Below are 9,777 nucleotides of genomic sequence, written 5' to 3' on the forward strand. Positions count from 1 at the left end.
TGTTCAGCCCTTGCAGCGATTCAGCCTACTTCTAGGCAATTCCATGGGGCCCTGCAGGCTCACACACTCACAGCTACACGGGAGGTGAATAAAGGCCGGAGAGGAAGCCAGACAGGATTTGCTTCTTTTGCTTGCACCACAATGCAGTGCTGAAAGAGGAGGAATCTACATAAAAACGCCTTCCTGGCAACGCCCAAATGCCCTGCTGCCATGCAGATAAACACTGGCAGCGGCAGCAAGTGCATGCCCACAGCCACCCCTTGTTCCTTCTCACCTTGTATCAGCTGTAATCCAGTCCAGTCCAGTGCTGCCTGCTGAGCAGCACTGACCAACACTGCCTGGGCCCAGGCTTTTATCTCTGAGGCCCCATTATGATGTCAGAAAGCTGGCTCTGGAATCCTGAGGGCTCCACTATGACACGTGCAAAGTTCCGTCTGAACTTTATATAAGACGGTGAGGCTCAGTCAGTCACTCAGTGTTGCCTGAGAGGGCAACACTGCAACAGCCGGCCGCCAGGCTGTCTTTTTTTTGCACAGCTAGTTGCCTCCAGGAGGCCACAAGAGGGAGACAAGGGACTGCAAAATGGAAAATAGGCATCCACCAACTTTACAGACAACTTCTCCTTGCTCCTACAACCTCCATCCTTGCACAGTTTGTTATTCTTCTAGGTAACATAGTAACAAATCCAAATTGCTGCTCTCTTTGTAGGCAAGCAAGGCTTTGTTGCAACTGCAATTCTTACTTCTTCTTGAAATGTAGGGACGACAGTACATTCCATCACATCCATCTAGTGTACACAGGTAGGTCCATTGTGGCGGGCAGGCGAGCGGGCGGGCTGCTTTATTGGCTGTTTGCTGTTCCCCTACTCCACTCCACTATTTGACTGTTGTGCTGCATCAATCAATCAATCAATCAATCAATCAATCAATCAATCAATCAATCAATCAATCAATCAATCAATCAGTGGCTGGCTCAGGTGCAGCTCTTTAACTTACCTAAAAGGGAGGGCGGAGAGAAGACAAGGAAGGTGAATGAGGTGTTCCAATGTGAAATGCCGGAAACACAGAAACACAGACGACACACAACAAGAGGTGGCAATCTATTCATTAATTGCATTTAATCAATGAGCTCATTATCACTCATGCATTGTCCAACAGGTGTTGAAATAATGGGATTAAAAGGGGAGATCCCTTCAGAAAGACAGAAACAATAGTAAAGACAAAAAACACTTTTGGAATCTGCTTTTAGTCAACACATAAGGAAAGGGTGCACCGGTCCTGGAAATACTGCAATACCAGGTCAATGCGTGGAGTGGACAGAGCAAGCTCTATTTCCATCTCCCTGTTCTAAAAATCCATTTAATATATGGTCCCCAGATAGGGGACGTATCAGATATTAAACTGATAAGAACAGATACTACACTTGATCTTAGCCAAAAGGCCGAGAAGCGATAACCCGAACGGGCCGCGCGTTGCCCGAGCCTGCCCGATACTGCTGTTCAGCCCTTGCAGCGATTCAGCCTACTTCTAGGCAATTCCATGGGGCCCTGCAGGCTCACACACTCACAGCTACACGGGAGGTGAATAAAGGCCGGAGAGGAAGCCAGACAGGATTTGCTTCTTTTGCTTGCACCACAATGCAGTGCTGAAAGAGGAGGAATCTACATAAAAACGCCTTCCTGGCAACGCCCAAATGCCCTGCTGCCATGCAGATAAACACTGGCAGCGGCAGCAAGTGCATGCCCACAGCCACCCCTTGTTCCTTCACACCTTGTATCAGCTGTAATCCAGTCCAGTCCAGTGCTGCCTGCTGAGCAGCACTGACCAACACTGCCTGGGCCCAGGCTTTTATCTCTGAGGCCCCATTATGATGTCAGAAAGCTGGCTCTGGAATCCTGAGGGCTCCACTATGACACGTGCAAAGTTCCGTCTGAACTTTATATAAGACGGTGAGGCTCAGTCAGTCACTCAGTGTTGCCTGAGAGGGCAACACTGCAACAGCCGGCCGCCAGGCTGTCTTTTTTTTGCACAGCTAGTTGCCTCCAGGAGGCCACAAGAGGGAGACAAGGGACTGCAAAATGGAAAATAGGCATCCACCAACTTTACAGACAACTTCTCCTTGCTCCTACAACCTCCATCCTTGCACAGTTTGTTATTCTTCTAGGTAACATAGTAACAAATCCAAATTGCTGCTCTCTTTGTAGGCAAGCAAGGCTTTGTTGCAACTGCAATTCTTACTTCTTCTTGAAATGTAGGGACGACAGTACATTCCATCACATCCATCTAGTGTACACAGGTAGGTCCATTGTGGCGGGCAGGCGAGCGGGCGGGCTGCTTTATTGGCTGTTTGCTGTTCCCCTACTCCACTCCACTATTTGACTGTTGTGCTGCATCAATCAATCAATCAATCAATCAATCAATCAATCAATCAATCAATCAATCAATCAATCAATCAATCAGTGGCTGGCTCAGGTGCAGCTCTTTAACTTACCTAAAAGGGAGGGCGGAGAGAAGACAAGGAAGGTGAATGAGGTGTTCCAATGTGAAATGCCGTAAACACAGAAACACAGACGACACACAACAAGAGGTGGCAATCTATTCATTAATTGCATTTAATCAATGAGCTCATTATCACTCATGCATTGTCCAACAGGTGTTGAAATAATGGGATTAAAAGGGGAGATCCCTTCAGAAAGACAGAAACAATAGCAAAGACAAAAAACACTTTTGGAATCTGCTTTTAGTCAACACATAAGGAAAGGGTGCACCGGTCCTGGAAATACTGCAATACCAGGTCAATGCGTGGAGTGGACAGAGCAAGCTCTATTTCCATCTCCCTGTTCTAAAAATCCATTTAATATATGGTCCCCAGATAGGGGACGTATCAGATATTAAACTGATAAGAACAGATACTACACTTGATCTTAGCCAAAAGGCCGAGAAGCGATAACCCGAACGGGCCGCGCGTTGCCCGAGCCTGCCCGATACTGCTGTTCAGCCCTTGCAGTGATTCAGCCTACTTCTAGGCAATTCCATGGGGCCCTGCAGGCTCACACACTCACAGCTACACGGGAGGTGAATAAAGGCCGGAGAGGAAGCCAGACAGGATTTGCTTCTTTTGCTTGCACCACAATGCAGTGCTGAAAGAGGAGGAATCTACATAAAAACGCCTTCCTGGCAACGCCCAAATGCCCTGCTGCCATGCAGATAAACACTGGCAGCGGCAGCAAGTGCATGCCCACAGCCACCCCTTGTTCCTTCACACCTTGTATCAGCTGTAATCCAGTCCAGTCCAGTGCTGCCTGCTGAGCAGCACTGACCAACACTGCCTGGGCCCAGGCTTTTATCTCTGAGGCCCCATTATGATGTCAGAAAGCTGGCTCTGGAATCCTGAGGGCTCCACTATGACACGTGCAAAGTTCCGTCTGAACTTTATATAAGACGGTGAGGCTCAGTCAGTCACTCAGTGTTGCCTGAGAGGGCAACACTGCAACAGCCGGCCGCCAGGCTGTCTTTTTTTTGCACAGCTAGTTGCCTCCAGGAGGCCACAAGAGGGAGACAAGGGACTGCAAAATGGAAAATAGGCATCCACCAACTTTACAGACAACTTCTCCTTGCTCCTACAACCTCCATCCTTGCACAGTTTGTTATTCTTCTAGGTAACATAGTAACAAATCCAAATTGCTGCTCTCTTTGTAGGCAAGCAAGGCTTTGTTGCAACTGCAATTCTTACTTCTTCTTGAAATGTAGGGACGACAGTACATTCCATCACATCCATCTAGTGTACACAGGTAGGTCCATTGTGGCGGGCAGGCGAGCGGGCGGGCTGCTTTATTGGCTGTTTGCTGTTCCCCTACTCCACTCCACTATTTGACTGTTGTGCTGCATCAATCAATCAATCAATCAATCAATCAATCAATCAATCAGTGGCTGGCTCAGGTGCAGCTCTTTAACTTACCTAAAAGGGAGGGCGGAGAGAAGACAAGGAAGGTGAATGAGGTGTTCCAATGTGAAATGCCGGAAACACAGAAACACAGACGACACACAACAAGAGGTGGCAATCTATTCATTAATTGCATTTAATCAATGAGCTCATTATCACTCATGCATTGTCCAACAGGTGTTGAAATAATGGGATTAAAAGGGGAGATCCCTTCAGAAAGACAGAAACAATAGCAAAGACAAAAAACACTTTTGGAATCTGCTTTTAGTCAACACATAAGGAAAGGGTGCACCGGTCCTGGAAATACTGCAATACCAGGTCAATGCGTGGAGTGGACAGAGCAAGCTCTATTTCCATCTCCCTGTTCTAAAAATCCATTTAATATATGGTCCCCAGATAGGGGACGTATCAGATATTAAACTGATAAGAACAGATACTACACTTGATCTTAGCCAAAAGGCCGAGAAGCGATAACCCGAACGGGCCGCGCGTTGCCCGAGCCTGCCCGATACTGCTGTTCAGCCCTTGCAGCGATTCAGCCTACTTCTAGGCAATTCCATGGGGCCCTGCAGGCTCACACACTCACAGCTACACGGGAGGTGAATAAAGGCCGGAGAGGAAGCCAGACAGGATTTGCTTCTTTTGCTTGCACCACAATGCAGTGCTGAAAGAGGAGGAATCTACATAAAAACGCCTTCCTGGCAACGCCCAAATGCCCTGCTGCCATGCAGATAAACACTGGCAGCGGCAGCAAGTGCATGCCCACAGCCACCCCTTGTTCCTTCACACCTTGTATCAGCTGTAATCCAGTCCAGTCCAGTGCTGCCTGCTGAGCAGCACTGACCAACACTGCCTGGGCCCAGGCTTTTATCTCTGAGGCCCCATTATGATGTCAGAAAGCTGGCTCTGGAATCCTGAGGGCTCCACTATGACACGTGCAAAGTTCCGTCTGAACTTTATATAAGACGGTGAGGCTCAGTCAGTCACTCAGTGTTGCCTGAGAGGGCAACACTGCAACAGCCGGCCGCCAGGCTGTCTTTTTTTTGCACAGCTAGTTGCCTCCAGGAGGCCACAAGAGGGAGACAAGGGACTGCAAAATGGAAAATAGGCATCCACCAACTTTACAGACAACTTCTCCTTGCTCCTACAACCTCCATCCTTGCACAGTTTGTTATTCTTCTAGGTAACATAGTAACAAATCCAAATTGCTGCTCTCTTTGTAGGCAAGCAAGGCTTTGTTGCAACTGCAATTCTTACTTCTTCTTGAAATGTAGGGACGACAGTACATTCCATCACATCCATCTAGTGTACACAGGTAGGTCCATTGTGGCGGGCAGGCGAGCGGGCGGGCTGCTTTATTGGCTGTTTGCTGTTCCCCTACTCCACTCCACTATTTGACTGTTGTGCTGCATCAATCAATCAATCAATCAATCAATCAATCAATCAATCAATCAATCAGTGGCTGGCTCAGGTGCAGCTCTTTAACTTACCTAAAAGGGAGGGCGGAGAGAAGACAAGGAAGGTGAATGAGGTGTTCCAATGTGAAATGCCGGAAACACAGAAACACAGACGACACACAACAAGAGGTGGCAATCTATTCATTAATTGCATTTAATCAATGAGCTCATTATCACTCATGCATTGTCCAACAGGTGTTGAAATAATGGGATTAAAAGGGGAGATCCCTTCAGAAAGACAGAAACAATAGCAAAGACAAAAAACACTTTTGGAATCTGCTTTTAGTCAACACATAAGGAAAGGGTGCACCGGTCCTGGAAATACTGCAATACCAGGTCAATGCGTGGAGTGGACAGAGCAAGCTCTATTTCCATCTCCCTGTTCTAAAAATCCATTTAATATATGGTCCCCAGATAGGGGACGTATCAGATATTAAACTGATAAGAACAGATACTACACTTGATCTTAGCCAAAAGGCCGAGAAGCGATAACCCGAACGGGCCGCGCGTTGCCCGAGCCTGCCCGATACTGCTGTTCAGCCCTTGCAGCGATTCAGCCTACTTCTAGGCAATTCCATGGGGCCCTGCAGGCTCACACACTCACAGCTACACGGGAGGTGAATAAAGGCCGGAGAGGAAGCCAGACAGGATTTGCTTCTTTTGCTTGCACCACAATGCAGTGCTGAAAGAGGAGGAATCTACATAAAAACGCCTTCCTGGCAACGCCCAAATGCCCTGCTGCCATGCAGATAAACACTGGCAGCGGCAGCAAGTGCATGCCCACAGCCACCCCTTGTTCCTTCACACCTTGTATCAGCTGTAATCCAGTCCAGTCCAGTGCTGCCTGCTGAGCAGCACTGACCAACACTGCCTGGGCCCAGGCTTTTATCTCTGAGGCCCCATTATGATGTCAGAAAGCTGGCTCTGGAATCCTGAGGGCTCCACTATGACACGTGCAAAGTTCCGTCTGAACTTTATATAAGACGGTGAGGCTCAGTCAGTCACTCAGTGTTGCCTGAGAGGGCAACACTGCAACAGCCGGCCGCCAGGCTGTCTTTTTTTTTGCACAGCTAGTTGCCTCCAGGAGGCCACAAGAGGGAGACAAGGGACTGCAAAATGGAAAATAGGCATCCACCAACTTTACAGACAACTTCTCCTTGCTCCTACAACCTCCATCCTTGCACAGTTTGTTATTCTTCTAGGTAACATAGTAACAAATCCAAATTGCTGCTCTCTTTGTAGGCAAGCAAGGCTTTGTTGCAACTGCAATTCTTACTTCTTCTTGAAATGTAGGGACGACAGTACATTCCATCACATCCATCTAGTGTACACAGGTAGGTCCATTGTGGCGGGCAGGCGAGCGGGCGGGCTGCTTTATTGGCTGTTTGCTGTTCCCCTACTCCACTCCACTATTTGACTGTTGTGCTGCATCAATCAATCAATCAATCAATCAATCAATCAATCAGTGGCTGGCTCAGGTGCAGCTCTTTAACTTACCTAAAAGGGAGGGCGGAGAGAAGACAAGGAAGGTGAATGAGGTGTTCCAATGTGAAATGCCGGAAACACAGAAACACAGACGACACACAACAAGAGGTGGCAATCTATTCATTAATTGCATTTAATCAATGAGCTCATTATCACTCATGCATTGTCCAACAGGTGTTGAAATAATGGGATTAAAAGGGGAGATCCCTTCAGAAAGACAGAAACAATAGCAAAGACAAAAAACACTTTTGGAATCTGCTTTTAGTCAACACATAAGGAAAGGGTGCACCGGTCCTGGAAATACTGCAATACCAGGTCAATGCGTGGAGTGGACAGAGCAAGCTCTATTTCCATCTCCCTGTTCTAAAAATCCATTTAATATATGGTCCCCAGATAGGGGACGTATCAGATATTAAACTGATAAGAACAGATACTACACTTGATCTTAGCCAAAAGGCCGAGAAGCGATAACCCGAACGGGCCGCGCGTTGCCCGAGCCTGCCCGATACTGCTGTTCAGCCCTTGCAGCGATTCAGCCTACTTCTAGGCAATTCCATGGGGCCCTGCAGGCTCACACACTCACAGCTACACGGGAGGTGAATAAAGGCCGGAGAGGAAGCCAGACAGGATTTGCTTCTTTTGCTTGCACCACAATGCAGTGCTGAAAGAGGAGGAATCTACATAAAAACGCCTTCCTGGCAACGCCCAAATGCCCTGCTGCCATGCAGATAAACACTGGCAGCGGCAGCAAGTGCATGCCCACAGCCACCCCTTGTTCCTTCACACCTTGTATCAGCTGTAATCCAGTCCAGTCCAGTGCTGCCTGCTGAGCAGCACTGACCAACACTGCCTGGGCCCAGGCTTTTATCTCTGAGGCCCCATTATGATGTCAGAAAGCTGGCTCTGGAATCCTGAGGGCTCCACTATGACACGTGCAAAGTTCCGTCTGAACTTTATATAAGACGGTGAGGCTCAGTCAGTCACTCAGTGTTGCCTGAGAGGGCAACACTGCAACAGCCGGCCGCCAGGCTGTCTTTTTTTTGCACAGCTAGTTGCCTCCAGGAGGCCACATGACCTGCCTAGGTAGAGTCGTGTGTTAACCTTAAACCATACTATCCCCCACCCCCATTTAGTAACGACACATGACACCGAGGTTGGATGTGAAATGGCCACAGCAGCCGTTTATTAATTTCACAGTTTTATAAAAACAATTTAAATCCGAAACATTCGGATAACTAGTTAGGAATCCACCAGAGAATTCCTCCTAATAATTCACATGACCCAACATGGGTCAGAATCATAAATAACAATTAAACGTTAACATTAACCCGAGCAGAGGAAGTCCTTGAAGCCCCTTCAGATGTTCCTTTCAAGAACACACCGAATTAGCCATCTGCAAACCACTAATTACCTCCAGCCGTAAACCAGCTCGGAAGCACCGTTCACCTCTGCAGATGGCTCCAACCACTAGAAGTCCACTTCAAGGGGATAACACCCGTTGAAGCCCTCAAGTGATATACCGACCACTAGAAGTCCACTTCAAAGGGATAACACCCGATGAAGCCTTCAAGTGACATACCTTCTACCAGAAGACCACTTCAAAGGGATAACACCCGATGAAGTCTTCAACCATGTACCTTTTTTGGGGGACGCATACCCCCGATGCGACCCCCCCACCATTTTGTACTGACTGGCCTCAAGGACTCCCCCCGCCAGCTGCCATGACAACAGAACCTACTCCGGAAAAAAGAAAAACATGTTAAATAAACACACAAAATAAAACACAACGCTCATATACGGACGTACAGAAGACCTAAGGAGTAACAAAACAAGGGTGGGAGGGTGGGAGCTTTGCTTCTTGTGTATTACTCCTCCCGCTGCTTCCGGCTCAATGCCGAGAAACAGCGGGAAGCGCAGTAACGGCCCCCCCGTCCCCCCTAGCTCCTCCCCGTCCCTCCTTCAGCTCCTTCACCTTTCCCTCACCTCTTAACATTAACCCTTTCCCTACCAGGACGGTCATGTCGGCTTCCCTCAAGCCTGCAGCTGCGTCCAGCCTCTTCTTGACCTGCCTAGGTAGAGTCGTGTGTTAACCTTAAACCATACTATCCCCCACCCCCATTTAGTAACGACACATGACACCGAGGTTGGATGTGAAATGGCCACAGCAGCCGTTTATTAATTTCACAGTTTTATAAAAACAATTTAAATCCGAAACATTCGGATAACTAGTTAGGAATCCACCAGAGAATTCCTCCTAATAATTCACATGACCCAACATGGGTCAGAATCATAAATAACAATTAAACGTTAACATTAACCCGAGCAGAGGAAGTCCTTGAAGCCCCTTCAGATGTTCCTTTCAAGAACACACCGAATTAGCCATCTGCAAACCACTAATTACCTCCAGCCGTAAACCAGCTCGGAAGCACCGTTCACCTCTGCAGATGGCTCCAACCACTAGAAGTCCACTTCAAGGGGATAACACCCGTTGAAGCCCTCAAGTGATATACCGACCACTAGAAGTCCACTTCAAAGGGATAACACCCGATGAAGCCTTCAAGTGACATACCTTCTACCAGAAGACCACTTCAAAGGGATAACACCCGATGAAGTCTTCAACCATGTACCTTTTTTGGGGGACGCATACCCCCGATGCGACCCCCCCACCATTTTGTACTGACTGGCCTCAAGGACTCCCCCCGCCACCGCGAAACAGGCCTTGACCACCTTAAGCCTGTGAGTTCCTCCACACCACCACCGCCCTTTCTATGCCTTCTGCTATAGCCAAGCTCCAAATATCAATGCCAACCTCGGTCAGATGAACCCCGTCACTCCTCCAGAAATTCCCCAATCCTGACTCCAAATCCCTATGCCTCACGCAAATGCCCCCGTT

The 9,777-nt window shown here is 48.2% G+C and overlaps 5 non-coding genes across 5 annotated transcripts; all 5 read right to left on the reverse strand.

Moving 5' to 3' along the window:
- Positions 1-1,261: 1,261 nt before the first annotated feature.
- LOC142701529 (U2 spliceosomal RNA) lies at positions 1,262-1,452 on the reverse strand. The gene has a single exon (XR_012866881.1). It is a non-coding gene; the product is annotated as a U2 spliceosomal RNA (small nuclear RNA).
- Positions 1,453-2,756: 1,304 nt separating this feature from the next.
- Positions 2,757-2,947, reverse strand: LOC142701530 (U2 spliceosomal RNA). Its single transcript, XR_012866882.1, has one exon. It is a non-coding gene; the product is annotated as a U2 spliceosomal RNA (small nuclear RNA).
- Positions 2,948-4,223: 1,276 nt separating this feature from the next.
- LOC142701531 (U2 spliceosomal RNA) lies at positions 4,224-4,414 on the reverse strand. The gene has a single exon (XR_012866883.1). It is a non-coding gene; the product is annotated as a U2 spliceosomal RNA (small nuclear RNA).
- Positions 4,415-5,698: 1,284 nt separating this feature from the next.
- On the reverse strand, positions 5,699-5,889 carry LOC142701532 (U2 spliceosomal RNA). The gene has a single exon (XR_012866884.1). It is a non-coding gene; the product is annotated as a U2 spliceosomal RNA (small nuclear RNA).
- A 1,273-nt stretch (positions 5,890-7,162) lies between these two features.
- LOC142701533 (U2 spliceosomal RNA) lies at positions 7,163-7,353 on the reverse strand. Its single transcript, XR_012866885.1, has one exon. It is a non-coding gene; the product is annotated as a U2 spliceosomal RNA (small nuclear RNA).
- Positions 7,354-9,777: the final 2,424 nt, after the last annotated feature.

Source organism: Rhinoderma darwinii, unplaced genomic scaffold, assembly GCF_050947455.1.
Source record: "Rhinoderma darwinii isolate aRhiDar2 unplaced genomic scaffold, aRhiDar2.hap1 Scaffold_2109, whole genome shotgun sequence".
NCBI lineage: Eukaryota > Metazoa > Chordata > Amphibia > Anura > Rhinodermatidae > Rhinoderma > Rhinoderma darwinii.